Source organism: Ictidomys tridecemlineatus, chromosome 13 (assembly GCF_052094955.1).
Source record: "Ictidomys tridecemlineatus isolate mIctTri1 chromosome 13, mIctTri1.hap1, whole genome shotgun sequence".
NCBI lineage: Eukaryota > Metazoa > Chordata > Mammalia > Rodentia > Sciuridae > Ictidomys > Ictidomys tridecemlineatus.
Genome location: NC_135489.1, coordinates 27,506,591 through 27,532,196, shown reverse-complemented (window position 1 = coordinate 27,532,196; position 25,606 = coordinate 27,506,591). Strand labels below are relative to the sequence as shown.

The 25,606-nt window shown below is 38.8% G+C and overlaps 1 protein-coding gene across 3 annotated transcripts in view; it reads left to right on the top strand.

Annotated features, from left to right (window-relative positions):
* The first annotated feature begins 9,717 nt into the window (after positions 1 to 9,717).
* Positions 9,718 to 25,606, top strand: part of Slc14a2 (solute carrier family 14 member 2) — a 420,044-nt gene continuing 404,155 nt past the window's right edge. Inside the window, exons 1-2 of one of the 3 annotated variants that reach the window (XM_040273485.2) lie at positions 9,718 to 10,108; positions 19,307 to 19,438. The gene's annotated coding sequence lies outside the window, so the exon portion shown is untranslated. The remainder of the gene's footprint in view (positions 10,109 to 19,306; positions 19,439 to 25,606) is intronic. The other 2 variants (XM_078030093.1, XM_078030094.1) reach the window with 2 other exon arrangements.

The window sequence follows — 25,606 nt, the reverse complement described above, 5'->3', positions numbered from 1 at the left end:
TCCAGAAGTTTTGCTGTTATAGAATTTATATTTAGTTTATGATCCTTTTTTGAGTTAATATTTGCATATTGAGTGAGTACCCAAGTTCAGTTTTTCACATGAGTATATACAATTGCTTCCTTTCGTAGGAAAGATTGTCTTTCTACAATGAATTTTCACATTATACAAAATAAGTTTTACAGATATGTATGTTGTAGTTTATTTCCTGTTATCTATACTTTACTTTGATACATTGGTTTATCTTATACTAATAGCATGCTGTATTACTGTAATTCGATCATCTTAAAATTAGGTAGTGTTAGCCATCCAACTTTGTTCTTCATTTTCAAAGTTCTTACAGTTCTTTTTGGTTCTTTGTATTTCCATAAGAAATTTATAATCAGTTTATCAATTTCTTTTCTTTCTACTTTCTTTTTGGTGCTACGAATTGAATCCAGGGTGCTTTACCCAAACCCTTTTTATTTTTTGAGACAGGATCCCACCAAGTTTTAGAGTCTGGCCTCAAACTTTCCATCCCCCTGCCTCAGCTTTCAGAGTCACTGGGATTACAGGCATGCACCACCACTCCCAGCAAGATTTTAGATTTTCTTAATGCACAAGTTATATTTGCACTCAAATGTTCAACAAACTTTGCATTCTCAGGGTAGCAAAGTTCCACTTGATCATGAAGCCCTTTGGATGTATTGTAACTGTAAATTAGTGTTGATATGACCAAAAGCTCGGTCCTTGTCTCCAATGTCAATCTAATAAGGAGGACATGTTTTGGAGAAAAAGAAAAAAGAAATTTATTCCTTTGCTATCACAGGAGAAGGCACAGTTGACCCCTGTCCCAGAGGCTGTGATCCTACTCATAAGAGGGGAAAGGGGGGTTGAAAACAGGTGATCCAAAGGCTACATTCCACATGTTCTCTGTTGGAGTTGGAGTTCACTTGTTAATTTGGGAGACAGTCATTTGTGAGATCTTCTGGTGCCTTCTCCACAGTCTGGATTAGTTCATTCCTGTGGTGAGTGTGTGCTCAGACAGATAACTGTCTCAGGTGGGGAAGAAAGGTAATCCTGCTTCCCCCTGAGATTAGGGAGGGGAGGGAGAAAGAGAGAAAGAAACATGTCCCTTTAAAAGTAAGCTACAGCAGCAAGCAGTTTAGGCTGCATGTAAAGCATGACGTGGACCACTGTTACCTTGACAATGTGTGTATCTCTGTTTCTGAGGACTAGTGGTGAGTTTTCTTCTCTTGTAATGCCTGTCTGTGTTTATACCTTCTAAATCCTCATGAAGAATACTCTTGGAGAGCTGCCTGACTTTGCTCAGGTGGGAACAGGCAGGGACAAGAGAAATTCTCCTCAGTGACACTGGCCTTTCACAAGGGCAAATGCCTCAGACTTTCCTGCAGTCAGCTCCTTATTGGAAACTAGTGACTCTAGTCCTTTCCATTTGATCTGGGGACAGGTAGAGGCAATGGCAGTTTATTGAGGGGCCATTGGGTTACTAGGCTGCAATGTAAAATACAATTCTTATTGTGGATCACAGCTGAAGAATTTGGAAGCTACTGAGCTAAAGGATTTTTCCCACAGTGAAGCTGTGATTCTCTGAAGCGGTTGAAGATGCATTAATGTACAGTTTACGACTATTACTGAGAGTCCTGTAGGGTCTCCAAGTCAAAATCTGCTTGGAGTTTGCCAACCTTCATAGTGAAGGATATCTTAGAACAGTTTCTTCCTTTGCAGAACCATGGAGAAGCATGATTGTGAACCCTCTGAGAGTGCTCTGTGGCCTCACTCAGTTCACCAACTTTATGACTTTGAAGGAAGCCCAACCAGAGGAACGATGCTGGAGCATTCTCTCCAAAGCAGTCAGTCGACATGGAGTGAGTTGTCCAGTGCCTTTGAAATTGCCAGCCATCTTCTCAAACTGACCATAACTGACCATTCACCTGAACCATAAGGCTTCTCTCCAGTAGCTCTTCTGGATTTGGCCTCTAGAATATCCCTGAAATAACTCACAGACTTAGTCGGCTTTTTGGCCGCTGTGACTAAAGGACCTGATCAGCACAATTATAGAGGAGGAAGAGTTTATTTGAGGGCTCAGGGTTTCAGAGATCTTAGTCCATAGAAGGCTGGCTCCATTGTTCAAGGCTTGAGGTAAGGCTGAACATGATGGCCAGAGAAGGTGGTGGAAGGAAGTAGTTCACATTACAGTGATCAGAAAACAGAGTTCTCCACTTGCCAAAAGCAAATATCCCAAAGCCATGCCTCATTTCCCACCTCCTCCAGTCACTCCTCCCTACCACTTCAGTTACCACTCAGTTAATCCCTATCAGGGAATTAATTCACTGATTGGGTTAAGGCTCTCAAAACCTAGTCCTTTCTCCTCTGAACTTTCTTGCATTGTCTCACACAAGAGCTTTTGGGGACACCTCACATATAAACCATAACCCAAGATGTCACAACATATAAATAAGGATTATGTGGCATCAGCATGATCTTGGAACAATAGGAGGCAGCCAGGAAGGGATGAGCCCATGAAGAAGACTTCTCTGGGACTGGGTTGGACTGATCTTGGACTCATCATGAAGGATGAGTTGGTTTCAGATGCCCAGAGAAAAAGGTAGGAGCCTTCCAGAGTCAAAAGATATTAGTTTATGGATGTGGACATACCACAGTTTATCTTTCACCATGGTTATATTTCAGGAAAAAATAAAGACTATTCAATTATTATTAATACAAGCAACAATAAATGTTGGCAAGGATTTGGAGAAAAGAGTATACTCATGCATTGCTGATGGGACTGAAAATTGGTGCAACCACTCTGGATAGCAGTATGGAGATTCCTCAGAAAATTTGGAATGGAACCACCATTTGACCCAGTTAGCCTACTCCTTGGTATATATCCAAAAGGATTTAAAATCTGCATACTATAGTAATGCAGCCATATCAATGTTTATAGCAGCTCAATTCACAATAGCCAAACTAGAGGCCCTTCAACAGATGAATGAATAAATAAACTGTGATATATATACACAAAGGAATATTGCTCAGCCTTAAAGAGGAATGAAATTATAGCATTTACCAGAAAATGGATGGCCCTGGAGACTATCATGCTAAGTGAAATAAGCCAACTTGAAGAAACCAAAGCCTAAATGTTTTCTCTGATATGCAGATGCTAACACACAATAAGGTCAGGAACCCAGAAGAGTAGAAGTGCATTGGATTAGACAAAGGAGAATGAAGGAAAGAGAGAGAGGATAGGAATAGGAAAGACAGTAGAATGAGTGGAACATAACTTTTCTATATTCATATATGAATACGTGACCAGGATTATATAATTCCATAACATGTACAACCACAAGAATGGAAAGTTATGCTCCATGTATGTATGTCAAAATACACCCTACTATCATGTATATATCTAAAAAACAAACAAAAATAAATAAATAAAAAATGCAGCTTATTATCTGCTCTAAGTCTAATCTGGGAGTGAGGCCAGAGCCAGAAAGAGAGTTATCATTATGTCTAAAAGCATGATCATATTTTAGAGTATTGTTTATTGATTACCTTTCTTGTTTAGTTATTCTGCCTCAAAAACCTGTGGTGCACAACAATAATGTCACTCCCTGAGGAGCTGTGTCATCAACTTTCACCTATTCAAACATTTTGTCTAATTTATGAGACAAATCGTGACCTGGTAAGAGAAGTAAAAACCTATTGATATGAGCTGATAATAAGCAAGTTTCATAAACAAGGAAACAACGGCCCATAAATAAGGAAAACACTCAGGGTCAAAAGGAGGTCAGGGTGAAGACCAATGGAGCCAGGGAAGACATTCCTGGCAAGGGTCCACGTTTGTGTTCCCAGTGTCTTGTGGGTCCCATCAGGCTCACACTTCAGCAGTGACTCAGCAGTTGCTTTCAGAGGCAACCTCTGGGCACTCCCATCCCGCTGATGGGTTTATAAGGAAAACGCTGACGCACTCCTGGGTTGAGCAGGGACTGTTGAGCAGCTCTGAGGAGATGAGTGCGTCATTTCCCTCTGAACAATGCATGTCATTCATTGCTTGAAGTGTGACCATTCATGTTGAAAATGAAATTCTGCAGAGTGATCTGCTTGTGGAAATTATTCAGAGCCACTCACTGAAAGGCCTCGCTATCTATTGTGCTTCTCAATTAAATCTCACAAGAACCTCTCCAATGTGGGCATTGAGAGTACAAGAAAAAGAATGAAGACTCAAAGTTGGTAGGGACTTTGAAAAGTTCACTCCAAAGGTTCCAGAGAGAAGCTAACATTGATTATAAGTAGGATTTTCAAAATATTGGTGTAATGGAAAGAACCATGAACTTTTGAAATTAGGAATACTTAGTGCTGGTCCTGGGCTTGCTTGTAGCCACCCAAGCACTTTTGGCTAATTCTGAGATACATACATTATTAGACACAGAAGAAATAACAGAGCCCCCAATACTTTCTGTTATGGAAAAAAAAAACAAAGAAAAATCTAATAACAACAGGTTTCTATCACTCCTAATTAAATAATACGAATATTTTGCTATATTACTGTTGTCTCTTCTTAAATGTACAAATAATAAATTACAAAGTTCAAGACTTCTTGGATCCACTTCCAACTGCTCATATGAGTTGGATGAGTTTAGCTTTAAATGTTAGCTAATTTTTGTTTGGTTTGGTTTGGTGGGATTAAACCCATAAGTTCTTTATCACTGAGCCACATCCCCAAGCCCTTTTTATTTTTTAGATAGTGTCATATTAAGTTGCTGAGACTGGTCTCAAAATTGCAATCATCCTGCCTCAGCCTCCCAAATCACTGGGATTACAGATGTGTGTCACCACACCTAACAGTGTTAGCCTACTTAAAACATTCTATATAGTTGATCACATATATGGTGTGTATTATAATTATTTTGTTAAAGATTTAGAAATTTTTCCGGGTGCAATGGTATATGCCTATGTGCCAGCAGCTCAGGAGGCTAAGGCAGTAGGATCACAAGTTGAAAACCAGCCTCTGTAAATTAGTAAGGCCCTGAGAAACTTAGTAAGGCCCTAAGCAACTTAGAGAGACTGTCTCTAAATAAAATATAAGAAAAAATGGGCTGGGGATGGGGCTCAGGGGTTCAATTCCCCAGTATCAAAGAAGAGAGAGAAAGAGAGAGTGTGTGTGAGAGAGATTGATTTAGAAATAACATGCATCAATGCTTATGCAAACTGAAATGTGCTTTCCCCTATATATATTGGATTTATTTCTACCACCTTATTTTGTGTTCTCTCTTTATGTGACTTTTGCTTTATTTTTCTTTTTTCCTTCATCAGTTGTTTTTATTGGATTGATTTAATTTCCTTTCTCTCATCCTTTTCTTTCTTATACCCATTTTGTGCATTTTACTTTGATTGTAGTGGTTGTCTTCAAATTTCAACTCACCTCTGCCATTGCTTACTTTCCAGTGTGGAAGTCCCTTTGTACACCTCAGTACTCCTTAGATCTCCTCACCCTCTGATTTCCATGCTATTGCTGTCTAGAATTTCAATCCCAACATATTTTAAAGATAAAAAGAAGCACATTTGCTTGATTATTTACTGTCATCATATCAAGTTCCTTTGCTTGTCAACTGTCTTGAATCCCACCCCTTAATTCTGCATTCTTCTTTGTGATCAATTGTATCCTTCAATAGTTCCTGCCTGAAGCTCTGAGAGTACTAAACAGAGTCTTTAAATGTCTTCATTTTACACTTTCTATTGAAGGCACAAGAGTCAATGTTCAAAATTATTTTCCCATGTACCATTGCTCTTTGAACATGTTCTTTTATGAATGAGAAACGAGCTGTCGAGTTGTTGCAACCAGGGCTGTTCTTTTTGGGTCATCTGTCTCCTCTGGTTCCCCTTAGGGTCTTTTCTCCTGCCAGGCCATGTGGGGTTTATTTTCCTGTCCCCTGCTGTGGGCACACACTGGGTTTCTCTAATCCGAGAACACCTGTCTCTAATTCTGGGAAATTACAGATGTTACCTAACCCCTTTTAGAACCTCTTCTCCATCCCTGATACTTTTTTTTTTCCCTCTGAAATTCTTATTAGACACATGTTGGTGCTTCTCAGTCTCCATGTCTGATAATTTCTCTTCTTTTCCCCATCCCTGGGTCTCTCTTCATCCCGAGAAACTGGCTCTGTTCTGTCTTTCATTTTGCTATTTCTTTGGTTGTGTCATGTTAGCATTTAATTCGCTATTGAGTTTCTCACTTTCATCTCTTACTTCTTTGAGGATTTCAAAGATACTGACTTTTTAATTTTTTTTTTCAGATTTTTCAATGATTTGCATTTCCATGAAGAAGAATTCTTCTGTTTCTTTGATGTTCCTCATCTCTTGGGGAGTTTTCTCCTGTGCCGCCTACCTGGAAGGCCATTTTAGGATCACCCTACCCATGTCTCTTGGTTTTCTGGATCCACAGGAAACCTTATATTAGCAGATGAACTGAGGACCCACTTTGAAAAAAAAAAGGTGGCAACATACATCTCAATGTCTGTACCTACCTACCAGAGCCTGGGAACTAGCCTCATGAACACCTTGACTTTGGTGACAAGCTTTGGGAAGACAAGAGAGGATGTCCCACTCTTTATGTGGCACAGCCTGATCCCAGTCAGGAGCTCACGGGTTCCCATTTGAAGTCCCCAAATGGACCATTATCCATAACTAGCCTCATCTCCCTGAGGATCCTGGAGATTTAGTCTCTGCCTGTAACTATAGATTTTCTTTCTTTTTTTAATCCTTGAATTTTTTTGTTAATATTTAGTGTAGTTCTTCAGTATAAAATATAAATAACCTTATTATATTCTGTGTATTCAGTGTTGGAGGGGTATTACACTTGAACTTCCTCTGCCATGGGAGTATTCTTCATGTTGTAGACAGGGAAATTAAATCTCAGAAAATTGAAATAGCTTGCCTAAGCCACAGCCTAATTATTGCTAATATGTACATGACAGAGCATTTCTCTACCTTAGGCACACTGTATGTCTTTTTGCCTCAAGATTTTGATGTTTAAAATAGAGAAAATAAGGCCTGCCTTGCCTTTCTCAATACGAAAACCAATATTGCAAATAAATGTGAAAGTATTTGGAAAATAATATTTAGTCTCTAGCATTGTTACTTCTAAATTTTACTGTGATTATATGTAATGTCAATAATTACTTTTATTGCTAAGAAGTCACTTGTGATTTTTCCATTACACAATTTTCTTTTTTCACAAACCATTGCTGTCATTAATGTGCTTTTGTTATTAAATAAAAGAAGAGGTGCTGAGGATGTAGCTGCATGGTAGAACACTAGCCTACCATGTCCCAGATGCTTGGCTCAATTCTTAGCATTGCAAAAATAAATAAATACATAAATAAATAACTCTTGGGTGCAGGTGATGTACTAGAGTAAACTCATAAAGATGAAGGGACAAATTTTTTTTCATAATTCAATAAAAATTTGTTAGATGCCAATGTGTCCATTCACTTAGGTTTTTCCAGTGATATATTAAGTAGATTTTCTTTCTAAAAAATTAACTTTATATTTAACAATAGTTGAGATTCACAGGATGATTTCAAAGATGGAGTTTCCATTTTCCCTTATTTTTAACATCTTCCTTGGTATGATACATTTGTCCTGATTGGTAAGCCGATACCAACACATTGTTAGACTTTTGCTTAGTTTCCCTTTCTTCCCCTGTAGGGTCCCCTCCAGGCCACCACATTGGCATTTGATCATCCTGTTTGTTTAGGATCCTCTTTGCTGTTATAGTTTTCTCAGACTTACTATTTTTTTAATGACCTTGACAATTTTGAGGATTATGAGTCAGGTGTTTTGAAGATTTGTCTCATGTTCTAATCATGATCAGTGTGGCTATGTTTTTCCACAGAGGTAAAGTGCCATTCTCACCACTTCATAGCAAGAGTGCAAAACAATGACATGGTCCTTGATGTCTGGGGTCATATTTGCCAGGTTTCTACAGTGGAAAGGTCTTCTTTTTTCCTGTTCACACACTGTGTACATCTTGGAAGAAGATCACTGCGATCAGCCCACATTGAAACAGTAGAAAGTTGTGCTCCTCCTTCTAAGGGACTGAGTGTCTACTTAAATCATGCACAAATGTCTTGAGTGGGAGATTTGTCTATTCTCCACATCTGTTTAATGAATTTCTTGTATTGATATGGATTCATGGACATTTATTGTGTTTTACTACTTTATTTTGTTGCTCAAATCATTCTGATTTTGACCTTTGGGAGCTCTTGCCTCTTGCATTTCTTTGACATACACACCGTGTGTGTGTGTGTGTGTGTGTGTGTGTGTGTGTGTGTGTGCGTTTAATCATTTTTTTTTAACTTGTTGGCACTGCAAGATTCTCTTGGCTCCTTGGGTTTATTTCCTGTCCCAATTCCAAATCAGTCATTTCCCTAAGGAACCAGATTTCTTTTAATAAGTAGATTATTGACTAAAAAGAAATGTTGCACTGAATCCACCATGACAAGGCATTATTCTCTTTAATCCTTCTCACTTATAAAAATATTTGGTGGCTTTTTTTCTGTCACTTTCACAGAATGCTGATGATGGGATGGAAGTCCTGATGATGCCACTGGATTTCTTTGAAAAGGGATACTTGCAATATGGACATGTGCCACTCCTGGAGAAAGTTAAGATATTCAGCAAAGATTACAGAGTGTCTCCTTCCATTGCCACTTGAGACCATGCATCTAAACATGGGTTTAATATTGAAGTATCAAACAGAAATTTCTTAAATGCAAGAATAAATGAAACTGTAAATACACTAAATTTTAAGAAATATATTCTCTTTAATCAGAACCAAGAGCAATACCTCAGCAGCTATTAATAAACTATTGTTGCTGGTTTAAACAAAGAACCTAAAATGTTTATTGTCACAATGTATCTTTTGGAGTCTGTGCTCAGACTCCAAAGCTTAGTTTTGTTTGTAAGGTTTTCCAAATGACTAGTTGCTATAGATATAGTAAAAGCCCGAAGGAGAACAGGCTGAGCCTTTGGAAAAACAGTTCCATTTCCAAAGGCAAGGAACAGATATTGAGGCTTAAAGGGAGCTGATCCTTAGGATAAAGTCATAGCTAATGTAAGGTTTTCAGAATAAAATCTAAGATCTCAGGGAAATCTTGGGACCAATTATGTGATGTTCAAAGGAAAGAGTGAATGCAAGTGAGTTCTGCTCCTACGCTATGCTCCAGGCAAATCATCCCACTCCATGTTGAGGAATGAAAGCTGTTTTATTTCAAGATAATGATAATGAAGAGGAGGAGAATAAAATGAGGGTGATGGAGGCTGGATTGTAGCCCCTGAGTTTGAAGTTGCCTTCATTTGGAAATAACTACATGAGACAATTTGATTTCAGTCTAGTCCTCTCTCAAAGAGAACAGGATGAGAGCTTATGAGAAGGATTTCTCTTGACCTTTTCCTTGAACTTGCCCTTCCCACTGAACTTCACGATGTAGCATGCTCAGGTACCAACATTCAGGACAGCCCATGGAGTTTTCCACCCTGAGAAGGCCAGGTGTACAAACCCTGCTTATCTTCTATCATCTCAAAGACAAAAATGTCTTATGAATATAAGATTTGTAAAAATTTAACCTCTCAGTAATGTTTAAAGAGAAAAAACAAAGCTGTAGGGAGGAAGCAATGTGGCAGAGGGGAGGTCAAGCAGAACTAGAGTGGTCACAGGAAGAATGACCTTCCAATGGGTCTGCCTGGGGCCCTGAGATGGGCTGTCTGACTGCTTAATAAGAAGCAAACTCTCCAATGAGAGCCCAACCTGGTCCTTACATATTACTTGATCATTGAGGGAGAACGGGATGCTAATGAGATTAGAACTTCAAAAGCAAATCTTCTAGGATGACGGACCCACTTTAGTGCTGAGGAGCTTAAAAAGAGCTAGGAAGGACTGGGTGAGCCAGGACAGCAAACCCCTGGACACCCATGTCTTCTGAGTTGGCTATGTTCTTTGCCTTGACCTCCTGAGAAGGATCCCAACCGTACATTCAGTGTGGTCTCTGGGCTGACATTGGCTACTTGTCTCAAAACCATCATTACGAAGCTCAGGAGGACCTGTGGGGTAAGGCAGAGTTCTTTCTCTAACTTCATCCTCTATCGCTAATTTTTGAAAATTCTTCTTTTCTACCTGTTCATGGGGGTAACTACTGGCTTCTTGAGTTTTTCTTTCTTTTCTTCTCTACCCACCAAACTGAAAATACAACATCACACACACACACACACACACACACACACACACACACACACTTTACTATCATTAAAATATTTGGAAGTCTTGTTGGCCTATAACATAGAGGATATGTAAGCCTTTTGAAAACTACATCCTACTTTTGATGGTGTGGAGTGATATAGTTGTTATTTCACATACAACATCTTTTAATTCGTTTACTCTCAAAATTCCTCCCTATCCCAATCCAACTCTACTTTGGATTATAGTGTTAAATATTGTCATAAAATGTAGCCTTGGACAAGGACATGGTCTAATTATTCAACCTTACAAGCCTAGTAAGTTATGCAGTTTTGTCCAAAGTATTTCACCTGAGAGAATGAGTGTGTCAAATACTATACTGTGAATTCTCCAGCCAGCCAGTGTAGGTGCCAGAACACTGTGTAGTATCATGATCTGAGTTAGTGTTATAGAACTCAAAGTGAGAATGTTAATAATTCATATTTTTTCCCATGGAAGTTGACAACATGCATTATCCTGAAGAGGTTTGTATGCACATAGAATATACTATATGTGATAATTGTTGTATGTTTAATAATAATCATTCCAGCAATGGGAAGGCTGTCACCTAATTATTTGTGCATTATTTGAGAGTGACAATAACAACACTATAGGGAATTCCCAGAGTAAAATGAGCTTATTTGGGAAAGATGACTATCAATTTCTTAAGGCTTCTGTCAGTAGCACAAAAGGACTTATTTACATCTCTATCTGCACACCTAGAAGTTCCAAAATCTATTCCAGCCATTCAGTTTACTGAGGCTGCTAAATAGAATATTCTGGTCCACCAGCTATTTTCTGCACCTTCATTATGGTGGAATAGTAGAGCTAGTGTATGGAAAATTCTGAGTGGTCTGATTGAGAGTACGGATTTCTTGACCTCTGAGAACACTGTAGGGTGGTTCGTTTGGGTTACGTACAACCATGGGTTTGAAGGCAAAGATAGCATGTATTCTTACTTTGTCTTATAAATAACACTCTCAAGAGTAGAGCAGATACTGTAAATTTATTATGGTTGAAAAGCCGAATGCTAAATGCTATTAGGAGTAAAAGAAAGATAGTTAACAAATTCTTGGCTTATATTCAGGTTAACTGGTTGATGTCAAGAGAAATTTTCCTTGTACATGTAAGACATGATTTTACATTAGGGAGCCAAATTCAATTCATGCATTGTTTTAAATGAAAAACGACTTTCTTTTTTTTTTTTTCATCTTTGCTTAAGGTTTTAAAAGTGTTTTCCAGGGATGGTCCCTACCTAGTGTTGCCAGAAATCCCCCTCTGCCTTACACCCCATAGATGCTAATTTTGCATGCAGAGAGAGGATCGTGATCATGACTTGAGTAGAAATCTGGTGGGAAGGAGATTGACTGAGTAAGGAAACACCTGTGTTGGGTAGCAGCTCCCCAAGCTTTGCTCAAAAGATCTAGGTAAAAGATCAAAGTATTGAGGTACAGTTATGTTCCCAGCTACAGTGTGAAAGTAGGTCAGTGTGAAACTTGGCACTGGGAAGGGGACCACTCAGTGTTAATGAGCTAGGCACCTCTATACTGGCATCCCAGAATTCCAGTATTCCAGCAGCAGTAACGCCCTGGACCACCTTGAACAACACTAGCCGTCAAGCAGTACAGAAGGGCCAGAGATCAGCATCCCCATCCACCTACTGATGGATGATATGCTTGTATCGGCAGGCCAAAGGTGTTTTAGGTGTGATTTGTACAAGTACAGGTTGCGTGAACTTTGAGCCGGTGAACATGAAGGACAGGCTGGACTGTTCTTTTATCAATTACCTGACAGAGAATCTTTAACGACTTCATGCTGCAAGTTGCAAAACATTTTATTAGAGTCAACTCTAAATTATCTGGGGATCGGAGGGGCAGAAAGAGCTGGACATCCACATTTGTTGAACAGAGCAATATAATGAGGACCGTTGGGGGTTAAACACAGAAGTAGGGAAAAGGTCACTGCTGTTGTGGTGCTTATGAGCCCTTGATGGAAAAATAGATTGAGGAGGTGAAATTCAAAGACATACCACTCAAGACTTCACTGCTTGCATTGAGGGTAAAATCCCATCAGTACAGAACCCATCCTGTGGGTTTAGAAATCTTTTCAATCTTTCACATCCTAAAATGGTAAAGATTCTGTGGATGATGAAATACTTCAGAGAGCAAGTCCTTATAGAGCAAGTCGCTGGCTGGGCCCATTTTGAAATTCATTCATTCTTTTATTCAGCAAATATAGAATGAGCACTTAACATTGTGATTTCAAGGAAGCTCGCCTCCATTCCAGAGCAAGAGGGCAAAGCGTGGGAAGAAAGTGGAGGAATCCCAAAGCAAGAGGAGGCTAAGAGGAAGAGAAGTGGTTCAGATCACTGGTCCTCAGGGGAACTCTGCATTAAGCAGAGGGGTCTCCGTTAGAGCATGAGCTGGAGAGATGACTTGGAGAGACTGGTGGGGACAGTCAGTCCATCCACAGAGACAGAGAAGCAAAGTGGGTAGTTTCCTCTGAATAATGGTTTCATTTGAGATAGTGGTCATTCAAAACAGAAATTGATCTTTACACCGAAATTGAGAGAATAATTTGTTTCAACACACAAGATGGGGATGGAATCAAGTTCTGGCCTTTTTACCAGAATATTCCACAAAGCCTATGCAGCTTGTGTTAGCCACTGAAGCATATATATATACTTTTCCAAAGACTGCCATCCTAGAAATCTGGAAGACCTGATAGACCTGATTTAGGCCACCTCTCCTATTTCTGGTCTCTACTTTGTGACTATATTCGATTATGCAAGTATTAATAATGTCCCTTCTGGAAAATCCGCATGCACACCTATGCACCACATACCTGATTTAAAAAGGAGTCTTGCCTTTAATCCACCCAGGTTTGCCTTAATGTGCAATAACTTGCAAATAATTTTATTACATTTTATTTCAGTTTGGAAATTCTATGATTATGTTTTTATAGGGCTTTCTTGTTTATAATTGGGCATCTATGGCAATTCACTCATTATTTCCTAGGGGGTATTACTTTCCCTGAACTTGTATGTTTCAAGGAAAGCTGAAATATTACATTTTAAAGAAAAAAAAATCATTTGAGCAGTTGGGGCCATAAGCAGCTGCTGTGCAGATGCGGGTCTGGGGAACTCCTGACGGAGGCATGCACATACAAGGAGCTAAGGACACCCAGAGGAGGCCTGCCAATCGTCTACAAACTGTGAATATGCAGGAAACTCAAGTCTCTGGCTTTTCAATCCATTGTGGAAAGTGGGCCTTTTCCAAGAGCATTCTGCTCTAGTGAGTCAATAATTCCCATCACATCATAAAAAAACATATCATCCCCATAGGTCACATAATGCCTGGGGAATGTTTTCAGTAATCAAGTGTCCTTGTAGATTATACACTAACTTTACAGTCTGTTCGGGGACCTAATTGGTAAATAACATACAGTTAGGTGCATTTTACCGACTAGTTTCTCTCTCTCTCTCTCTCTCTCTCTCTCTCTCTCTCTCAAAGATAGAGAAACTGTGGCATTATAAGAATTTTGAATGGACCCAGGCAGGGGAGAAGTCAAAGATTTGGGTGTTTGTAACATGGAGCAATCACACAGACACAAATTAATTTCAGGCAGTTAGAAACATCTCTAGTATTGCATTAACAAATTGGAGATGCCCATAATGTTTCATTGATAATAATGGACATTTGAGGAGCCTCTTATATTTTATATGGCATTCACAGCCATTGCCATAGTTAATTCCCATAACAATCCTGTAACTAAGTATTAGACTTCTATTTTTCATCAGAGAAAACTGTGGCTCAGGAAGGTTAAGTGGCTTTTCTCAGTATCTCCCAGGTGTCAGCTGTAAAACTGGACCCCAAACCAGATATTTGACCTATGTATGGGTTGTCATTCTCCCTCAGCCTCCCTGTTGTCCTCTCCTTTGAGCTTCCTACAGTACCTCTGTGAGGCTGAGATGTAACTGCCTGAAGCACAGACTAGGTATCTGGAGGGCTGCTGTGCCCAACCTGTTGCCGTGGCCGCATAAAGCTATTCCCATGACCAACTAAACAACTTGGTCTTCAAGATCTTGACTTCCAATACAAGTTTTTAAAACACAGTAGTAAAATATGTACAGGTAGTTTCCCCCCCTTCAAATGCAATTGTTTTACGGATTTCTAACTTCTATAATAATAATGCTTTATCACCATAGTTAAAGTTACAAAATAAAGTCACATGAGTTGTTGAGTATCAGGTCATCAAAACTTATGGACATTCATTTTTGGTTTTTGTTTATTTGTTTGTTTTGGGTACCGGGGAGTAAACTCAAGGACACTCAACCATGGAGCCACATCCCCAGCCCTATTTTCTATTTTATTTAGGGACAAGTCCTCACTGAGTTGCTTAGCACCTCGCTATTGCTGAGGCTGGCTTTGAAATTGTAATCCTCCTGCCTCAGCCTCCTGAGCCACTGGACATTTATTTTTGAGAGATGCAGATGGGAGGTGAAGACATGGAAGGTGGCCAAATGTGGTTTGTTACAACATCCCTGCTACAGGTTCTATGAGAGAATCAATGATGTAGGTAGGAACCCACCCATGATCTCTTTTGTGCCCTGTCTGGGGGTCAGAGAATGAGTTTGGTTGAATTAACTGAAGGGTTCACTTTGGAGAGCAGTGGGTTAAAAATGCAAGGGGCAGAGGGAGACTGAAATCCAAACTGAGAAGTTGGGTTTTCTCCTAAGAACAGTGATGGATAAGACGTGATGGATAAATGACAGAGTAAGAGAAGGACCAGCCAGTGGATCTGGGGAAGGTAAATCTATAGAGAATCAATCAGATGGGAAAACTTGGTGTCATAAAGACATAGCAGTATTCAGGAATGAGATAGTATGAATATAGAAATAACAGTAAAAGGAAATTATTATCATTGTCATTCTTACCATCATTATTAATAAGAAGCATTCCCAGAAATGACTCTGAATCATTCTAAAATATATGATCCTAAATAAATTTTGAGGGATATTGGCCACTCTGGATACTAACAAGTTTTAAAATTTTTGGAGGAAAAAAATACAATAAAATAAAAAATTTAAAGATTGGTCAAACCATCTGAAAATTATGGGCGAAGCCAAATTAAAAAAAAATTTCTAGCAGGATTTTGAGACTTTATTATGCAAAAATATGCTCTTGAATTTTTTTAAAGAATGATAGTGAATACTGTGTTTCCTAAACATTTTAACTAATTAGGATTCCCCCTACCTTTCTTCCCTAAAAATGCATCTTTCAGGATTTGTGGAAATGCCTTGAATCAAAGATTACTTTTGACCAAGATATTAAAGACCTAGATGCTAGTTCAGTTATAAACTAATGGTGAACCTTAGACAAAGTTGGGCCTCTATTTCTTCATTTATCTCGGTGTCCTAGTTTGGGGGTTAAGAAGATAAAAAGAGACTATAGGGAAAGAATTGAAGCAGCTCTTATGGAGGGGTATGTCCGCTAACTGAGCCAGCAATTAATTGATGGCTACTCTGCTGAGTGTTCCTGTGCTATATAGCCCTCTAATGGCTCTGGAAATTCTCTGATGGAAACAAGATTAAGGTGCTGTGGTTCAGGTGTGGTGTCCTCCAAAAGCTCATGTGTGAGACAAAGCAAGAAGGGTTGGAGGAGAAATTTTGATTGGGTTACAGCCTTAACCTAACCAGTGAATTAATCCCTGATGGAATTAACCGAATGGTAACTGGAGCCAGGTGAAGTGTGGTTAAAGGAGGTGGTTCATTGGGGGCGTGGCTATAGGGTATATACTTTGCATCTGGAGAGGGGAGTCTCTCTCTGCTTCTCACCACCATGTGAGCTGCTTCCCTCTGCCACACTCTTCCTCCATGATGTTCAGCCCCACCTCAAGCCCTCAGAAATGGAGCCTGCTATTTCTGAATTGAGACCTCTGAAATCGTGAGCCTGTAGATTAACTTTTCCTCCTCTACAATTGTTCTGTTCAGCTTCTTTTAATCCCAGCAGTGAATGAGCTGACTAAAACACAAAGTTTGGGATTTTCCCCTGTTTGTAGTAGTTAACATACCCCATGCAATCACCTAAGACTGAATGTGCAGAACAGGATGGAAAAAGAAGACCCAAGAGAGTCAGTCTGTCCCACCTCCTCAAACATCTCCTCCCACTCCAAAGAGTGATGCTGGATTTTTATGCTAAGATCTAGAGTTTACAAAGCAGAAACATGACATTCTTTTTTAAATTTTTCTTTAGTTATACATGGACACAATATCTTTATTTTGTTTATTTTTTTATGTGGTGCTGAGGATCAAACCCTGTGCCTCACATGTGCAAGGCAAGCGCTCTGCCACGGAGCCACAATCCCAGCCCAGAAACATGACATTCTTAAAAACTGTGTGCAGATTAAAACAGAGCTTTGCTGACAGAGGAAACAATCCAAGGGCCATAGTCCCTTAAAGAAAGCAAAGTGAGCATTACTGTTTACCAGCTAAGTGTCAAATGCTGGCATGGAGGCTTTAAATGTTATCTGAGTCTAGAACAGTGGACCACAGAAAGAGTGTTGGCTTCAGCTAGTCCCTGGTTTGAGTTTTAGGTCTATCACCTACAGCATATGTGACTTTAACCAAATTCTTTGAATTCGCTGAGCCTCCTATTTTGCATCTTTAATATGGGACCACTCTTCAGAGTTGGATTGACTATAATGTGATACAGAACAGGGAAAACAAAGCTGCATGTATATAAGTACTCAATAAATGGTAGCCTTCATTATTACTACTAAATTGTGTTACCAATTCAATTTCCAACACAAATGAAAGAAGAAACAAAAGACTGAGGTTTAAAATGGCAAAAATATACTTATGAAATTTGCTAAGCAGAATTTTACTGTCTATCTCCGCGCCCCCTGCCTGGGTTCTGACCTCCCCTTTTAGATAATGTTCATTAGAGAACATTGCCTCTGTTGTTCTGTGACTTTTCTAGAGGGTACTTCTGTGTCTTCCATCTTGTTTTGAAGTGCCAGAGTTTGCCTTTATCTTGTGGCCAAAAAGTCCATTTGTAAACAGCACAACCTACATATTATCCAGCACCCAGAGCAGAGCGGGCTGGAATGCTGCTTGTCTTTCTCCCCTTTGCCAATCCCACAATCTCTGCCAGGGGCTCAGTTCTCAGCACATTCTTCTTTAGCCTACAGAAAATCCAACCAATTTCAGAGACAAACAGAAAACCGCACGGAGTCTAAAATGTAGAAAAGAATGATTTGCAAGGTGCAGGGCAGATATTTAAAATTCCATATCATTTTATATGATTTTTGTTTTGTTTTGTTTTTTGGAACCTTCAGGGAAAAACTGTCATCAAGAAAAACTGCAAACTGTTGCCTTGATTCTTTACCTTCCCACAGTTGCATTTAATTCCTCTTCTCCTCTGCCCCTTCAATCTTCTCACCTCCCTTTCTTTCCTCCTTCCTTTCCTTCTCTTTCTTGGTTCACTCTTCCTCCTCTGCTTCTTTCCCTTCCTCCTGATGGTATCATAAGCACCATTGTTAACTTTTATTCAGTGCTTGCTATTTGCCAGACACTTAGCTAAATACTCAATATATACTACATTCTTTAATCTGTCCCACAAAACCACAATTTACAGAACAATACACTTTCCAGACAAGAAAAAAAACACTAAAAGGCTGCTGCCCAAAGAATACAATGTCTTCAGTGACAATGAGTGGGTGATGCCAACCATTTCAATGGAAATGGTTCTTTTTGCAACATAGAGAGGCAATGTGAATGACGTTTGTGTTGTTACCTTAATGCCTATGTATTATGAGGCAAAGGGTGGATGGCTTTAATTATGTCTCCATGTGGATTTGATATACCAACTTTAAAGTAAGCTTAATATTCTTTTAAATGACTTTTATTTTGATTGAATTATGTACTGGAATTCATTCTTGTATGTTTTTCTCTGATTGGATTCTTTAATAATCATTGGGGCAAAAAGGGAGAAAGTGGAATGCTTTATTTATTTAACTTTTTTACAAATATGTGCAGTCCAACATAGATCATGCTTTTGCATATACATGATTTTCGGTTTGTATAATGCACATGTCAGTATTGTTTGTGCAAACATACCACAAACCATATTCCCTGGAGTTAATTTTCACATTACAAGAAACTATAGAAAGTCTGTGGGATGTGAGGCATGACTATATTATGGTTTTGAAGACTGTATTACGGTTTTGAAGTTCAGTAGAACTGGATTTTAATCCAGGCATGGTACCTTTCTGACTATATGACCTTGGGCAAGTTCCATAACTGTATGGAATCTGTCAGATTTCCTGTTTAAAATAAGTATGGGTTAATGATGGCTAGCTTCCACAGTTACTGTGAAGGCTCAATGAAGGAGTACATGAAAAGGCTTAGCTCACAGTACACACTCAACAGAAGCCAGTCTCCTTCCCCCAACATGACTGCCAATTGTGTGACAATGTCCCCATCTGTGTCTATTTCTACATGGACCCATCTCTAAATAATCCAGTGTGTGTATGTGTATATTTACTTGTGTATGATTTATTTTTTTGTCAGTGGTGGGGACTCAACCTAGGGCTTCACGTATGCTAGGAAAGTGTTCTACCACTTGAGGTACATCCGTGTGTGTGTGTGTGTGTGTGTGTGTGTGTGAACACATACCCACATATGTAATCATATAAACACACATGTATACCACCACATGTATACCCATCAATATAGCATCAAATCTAAGGAGGTCTGACATACCCAATTGTACTCACTACAATCTTTATAGTACTCCATATAAGACTTTGCCTAAGGGGGTGAAAAAGCTACCTCTAACCCTCTGCCCTGGGAACAGTACCCATGGATGCCACAGATGTGTGCTAGCGCCACCTAGTGGTAAATCCCACTTTCTACCCTGTAGTGTATACCATGCAAGCTCTAGCCATTCTTCCATCTTACCATTTTGGAGGCTGCCTCCATTACCCCAAAGAATGTCCATGCTCAATAAGCTCCTCTGTATTTCTATTTAGATTTTTTCCAGTTTTCCTCCTGGGTGTTCCTGAAAGTGAATACATCTCATTGAAATAGTCCCACCTCTATCTAAGGATAAGGAAAAGGCTTGGAGTGCCTCCATCCCCTGCACTAACAGAACCTGGATGACTGTGAGTACTCAATCATTTCTAAATCCACATCTTCATGAATTTCCTAGAAAGGAAACTTTACATCCTATAATGTGACTTCCCAAATTAATTCAGTTTATATATTTTTTACTGTAAAAAAATTTCTTTCTTTAATTTTGGCCCACAAAAAAAAAAAAAATGCAAGAGGCCAATTTTTTTTCAAAGAGATGAGATGACATTTGTCTTCTTATGGCTATAAAGAAAAGCAAATTGATATAGAAATTATTACTGTTGTCTACTGTTAACCCATGAATGCAATTGTCATTTCCTTTACCTGGTGGATTTTATACACCAAAAGGATTAATAATAGTGGAGTAAAACTATGTCATTGGAGTCCTGTCTATGTAGTCAATTGTGCAAATTCACTATCCTGTTCAAAATTTTGAAGATGACTGAGAAACATGGATATAGATGAGGTAAGAAGTAAAACTACTTTATATCTTTTTGACTGGTTAATTAGACCAAAGAGCTAATAAATGCTATTGAAAATCAGTCAAATCATTATCAATGTTCCAATGAAGTGAACTATTTAAATTAATTATCCTATTTGGGCTGCTCACTTAACAACAGGACATATAAAGTTAGGGAGAAAATAACCTGTGGTCCTCAGGCTCCAACCCACTATCCTAGACTTCTGCCAGGGCCCAGGGACATTTGAATTAGTCTGATTGACTACTCACTGCTTTACTTTGGTCATTCCAATACTAGTGCTATATAATGTTTCCTACACTTTCAATAAAAATGGTAGAGCTTTCTGCCTTATAATTCTTAACCTTCCAGGGTAAAAGACAGGGTGTAAGTAGAGAAAGGGTAAATGAGAGTTAGAAAAAGGCAAGATGAGGTTCATTGCAGAAATAGATTTGGCACAAACTCTCTGCTAGTAAGTCAAGCCAAACATTGTGGAAGAAGACAGGAATTTGGATCAAAAACAGAGTATTCTACCTTTGTTTTGTGCACATCAAAAGGAATTGTACGAATTTACTCCACCTGTCTCATAGTGTGAGAACTTCACCCACTTGAAAGGGTTGGGTTTGTTTCAGCAGAGGTAAAAATGCCCAAATTTGCCTTGTTGGTCGTTTGTTTCAAGGGCAGTGCTGGGCAACCCATGTATCTGGAGGGAAATCAGAATCTCCTTCTCTGGGTTGGAGAGATAGAAAAGGAGGAAATGAAAATACTATGGTTGCTTTCATTATATTTGAAGTTACTTATTTGTAAAAAGGATCTTCATCAACTGAATGCTTCAATTTCCCTAAGTATGGCCATTCTGTTCTGCTGTCTTTGTTGGAACGTTAGGTTCTGTATCTAATATTTCTTGCTGCTGCTCAGAAATCATTGTGACTACATTGGTCTTTATCGATAATTTTATGTAGCATAATCCATCACCATGTTGGATGTTGGGCAGGGAGGAGGGTATTACTTTGTCTTTCACTCGGTATTCAGACAGCTCTTTTATTGATTTCTTGGCTTGCATGTTCGTTAGATGATGATTTGCACTTTTCCTGTATTGTGTTTGTCCAGATTATGTTTCACATGCATCTACAACGCATCATCATTAACAACAAACATTTATTGAACATTTATGGGCCATGGATCAGTCTCCAGGCTAGGTACAGGGGATAATAAGAAGAATTTAATGTCATCCCTACACCCTGGAGGGTTTTATTATCTATTGGACCACGTTTGTTAAAGAAAAAAAAAATACCTAACAGCTTGTGTCCAGTGAATACCACAAGCATTACATGCTATTGGAGTCCAGAGAAGGACTTGATTGTGTGGCTGGATGGTCAGTATTTAGAGACGAAACTTGAGTGGCTTCTTAAAAGATGTGAAGGCTCTTTTTATGGGATACTGATTATAATGTATTTCTGAAGACTGTTGTGCCAGAAAAAGAAGTAATGCTTGTATCTTTAAACTACAATTGCCTTGTTAATTATTTATGAGCTCGAGACTAAGAATCAGTATTCACCTGCATTCTGCAGCGCATCTTGTAGAGTTATAATGTTAATAGTTGTGTACACCTTGTCTTGCGCATAAAGGAAAATCTGGCCAGGCTGCTGAATTTGTCATTAAGACTTCCCTGGCCTAGTTGTCAACTTTTAAGATTGTCTTTTGCTTTGTCTAAAATTTGCCCTTAGCATTTTCCCATTGAGTAGCCATAATCAGAAAAAAAAAATGGAAATTCAATGACTTCTTCAAGCAAAGTGAATTGGAAGGTAAGAGAATAGGAAAGAAAAAAAAAAGTGACTTTCCTGTGGATTTGCTGCACGGATTGGTAAAGAGAACTCCAAGTTTGACCTGGGAGAGGATAGTAATGCCCCAAGGGAAATATCCGTTTATGAGAAGTCCCAGCCTTTTCCTCTACAAGAGAGAGATGTTCAAACAGTTTTGAAAATTGAAAACTTCACTTATTACTTTTGTGGGACTTCACTGGTCCAGACAGATATTTGCCTCAGCTTATTGATGGAAAGCTTCACAGAAGGACCATCTGTGACCAGGATTATTAATATTCTAAGGGATAAGCCCTGTGTCTTTCCTAATACCAGTTCTTTTGCTATGGCTGCCTCTGTGATTTCTCCTGTGATATTCTTTTCAAAATATCTCTGTTTTACAATATAGTTGGGCTCTGGTGGAATGAGAAGCAAGGAAGAGGTGAAATCCACATTTTCCCTTTCCCTTCCTTCATATAGCATACATTTCAGGGCACCTGTTTCAAACAGCATGAAACACATCCAGGAAATTCCAGCCTACTTCTCAAACACATGAAAAGGGGGTATTGTTGGTTAAATGCTTCAAAAAATAAAAGAATAAGTTTTTTTTTTTTTTTTTAAACTGCTCTCTCTATTCCTGTGCATAGTATTAATTCAAATTGTCCAGTTAGAGGCAACTCAGTCTTTTTATTTTCAAGTCATGTTTAGGTACAATCTGTCCTAATTTGGACAAATATTTAATGAATTTGAAGTATAGATGTTTGATCAAGAATATTTCACCTTTCAGAGAAAAAAAAAATTCTCTGTTCCATCCCAAGATGACTGGATATGTGCAGGGAACATTTTCTCTTATGGCCACCAGAGTGAGGTTGGTTTGTTCTATTCCTGCCCATTGTGGCTAATTTCATCTGGTGGGTTTTTGTTGTGTTCCTGTTGTTTGTGATTGTGAGAAGGTGCCCACAGCAGAAGCTTATAGTCATTAAAGTAAATGCATGTTGGGGAGGTCCTTGTATTTTTTTTAATCCTTCTCATTTAATGCAATGTTGCAAGTCTTAGCATCCCTGTCGTCTCTCACCACCTCCCCAAGCTGGAGTCACTGGGAAACTCAAGGGGCTCCTGCCTGGAACATACAAATCCCATGGAATCAGAGCTCTCTCCCAGACCTACCTATTTAAGATGTCTCCTAGGCATTTTAGACCTAGATAGGCAGAGCAGCCCAGGTGTTCCAAAAGATCTTGTACTATCTAGTCAAGTGTTTCAGTACCACCTTGGCTTGAAGGCTCTGGAAAGTTGGGGCCTTTGTTTCTCCAAGTTTCAGTCTTACCCTGGAACATGCACACAAAATCTTCCTCCTCCTCCTCCTCCTCCTCCTCCTTCTCTAGAATTATATTCTCTTCTTCTGACCTGGCAGGAACATCCTTTCTTGTCTCCATTCTCTGTACTGTGTGGTAGGGTAAAATGCTCTCACTGGGTTTGCCAGGACTGGCTTCTGACCTGGAAAGGGGAGCTTTTAGAATTTAAACAAGTCTTTCTCTCTTGACATATCTGACTGGCTTTCAAAACCTTTTTTTTTTTTCTCTAAGGACTCAAAACCCAATTTTCCTCCTTTTTCTATTTTTAAACAATCCCAGTCATTCCCAATGCAATGGATGCCTTTAGCCAAATATGGAGAGGACACACACACACACACACACACACACACACACACACACACAAATTACCTAAAACTGCTGAGTAAAATGGGCAAAACAAAATGTTATAAGAATGTGATCATAGTAAGAGTTAAAAAGTTAGACCACAGTGAGTTAGAACAATGATGCATGGCTTCTGTAGGCAGGCGAGCTTTCTCTGGACCCTAAAGATGGAAGAGTTAGTGCAGGTGTGAAGAAGAAGGAATGTTTCCACAATCAGTCTTAATATCTGTTCCCCATACCTTGAAGTTCTGCATTTACAACTCATACACATCTCTAAATACAGACTGTATTGTCCCCAAGTTACTCTTGGATTTGTCTTCCTATACTATTATAAATTACCTGAGGCCAAGATAAACACATTTTGTATTTGCGTCTGTAGTATTACCTAAGCCCTGTGTCCTTTTCTGTTTTTAAAATTGAACATGTTAAAATATTAGAATTTAAAAATTATCTCCCCCTTAGCTGTTTCCCCCAAAGCTACTGTGTTGCTTTATCTCCTTTATTACAGAAGAATATTCTGGAAACAGACATCTTATAGAAATTGCCTTAAATATCTTTTAAATACCAGCCATTCATTCTCCTTTTTCTTCTTAATGCCTTTTCCTTCTGACCTGGGGATGCCCATGAGGTAGTCTACTTCAAGTTCTTCTTTATTATGGTAAAACACGGATAATTTAAAATTTACCTTTTTAACCATTTTCGGATGTACAGTTCAATGGCATTAGGTATGTTCACAACACTGTGCTACCATTGCCACCTTCCACCCTTAGAACTCTTTCAGGAAACCCCCACTCTACTTTCTGTTGTCAAGTAGACAGACTACTGAAAGTACCTTGCCGAGGTGGGATCGTACAGCACTTTTGGTACCTGTCTATCTGTGTCTGGCTTCAATCATTTACCAAAATGTCTGCAAGTTTCCTCCTTATTGCAGCAAGTATTAGAATTTCCTTTCTTTAAAAGGATGACTAATATTCACAGTAGGGACATCCACCTGTTTTCTGTCCCATGAGGGTTTGGGGAAGATACAATGCTTATCCCCTGGGCATCTGCAGACATGCAGACATCTCTGGGTGTGTTCTGTTGACTTAATCCTTTTTATATTATGATATAAATGTCTGGTTGACTTAAAGGCTTGAATATGATCTTTTCTAAAAAGTGACACCAACCAGAAATAGTATTTGTCCTGAGGCAGTTATTAGTCTTAAGGGGAAGTTAAGTACTGTCTTAGATTAAAAAAAAAAAAAAACTTTTAAAAACTCTTTAAATTTTCATTCTTGTATAAGTCTTTAAAGTGGTCAGAAAGATTAAACTTGATTTCCCCCAGACTTCTAACTCTAAAAGGTGTTCTACACATAGGACATAAAAGGTCAAATACACATCTAAACTGGGAATCTATTATTATTATTATTGGTGTGTGTGTGTGTGTGTGTGTGTGTGCTCTGAAATATTCTATATTAAAACAAGGTAAAAGGTTTACATGATCACAATATCCAAGAGAGTGAAAAAATGGTTTCTTTGTAAGCCTTATACCGAGCAGATCGTAATCTACAGATAGACAAATTTGCTTCAATGTTCCCAGCGTTAGGACAAAGGCACTTACATTCACACTCAGAAGATTCATTCGCTATTTGCTTTAGAATCCTTTAACTCAGCAAAAGAGTTTATCTTGTGTCTACGTAAAGAACGCTGAGAAATTGATGTAGTAAACATTTTAATATTTTTTGTCTGCATTTTTGTGGAAGACATAGTGGTGCTATTTAAATGAATTTACTTTAATAAAACGCTGTTTAAATAAACTGTTCCTCGTAATCTCTTGCTCTGTGAAGCAGGAAATACGTGCAGGCAGTTACATCCTTTGTAAGAAGTGTGCTCATGGGGAGGTCTGATTCTTCACCATGAGTTCCCCAGCAAGAGAAACTGGTAAAGACAAGGAAGAAGTGAAAAGGTGGGAGGAAGTTACCAAAGCCAAGGGTAAAATATTTAGAGGCCTGGATGAGACTCATGGGGAAAGATGCATATGTCAAAGAGCAATTACAACAACAACAACAAAAACCAGTTTCCCATTTCCATGGCTCTGAGGACCTAAAATACCAGTTACTGAAGACATTTCATAGCTTCACTAAGTTTCTCATTGTTTTTAACCTTTTTTCCCAACTTTTCTGAGTAAAAACCTTTAGTTTGCTTTTAAAGAGGCAGTGGGTTATTGAGGGATTGGAGGCAGAAGAATGCATTCAAACACTATATTTTAG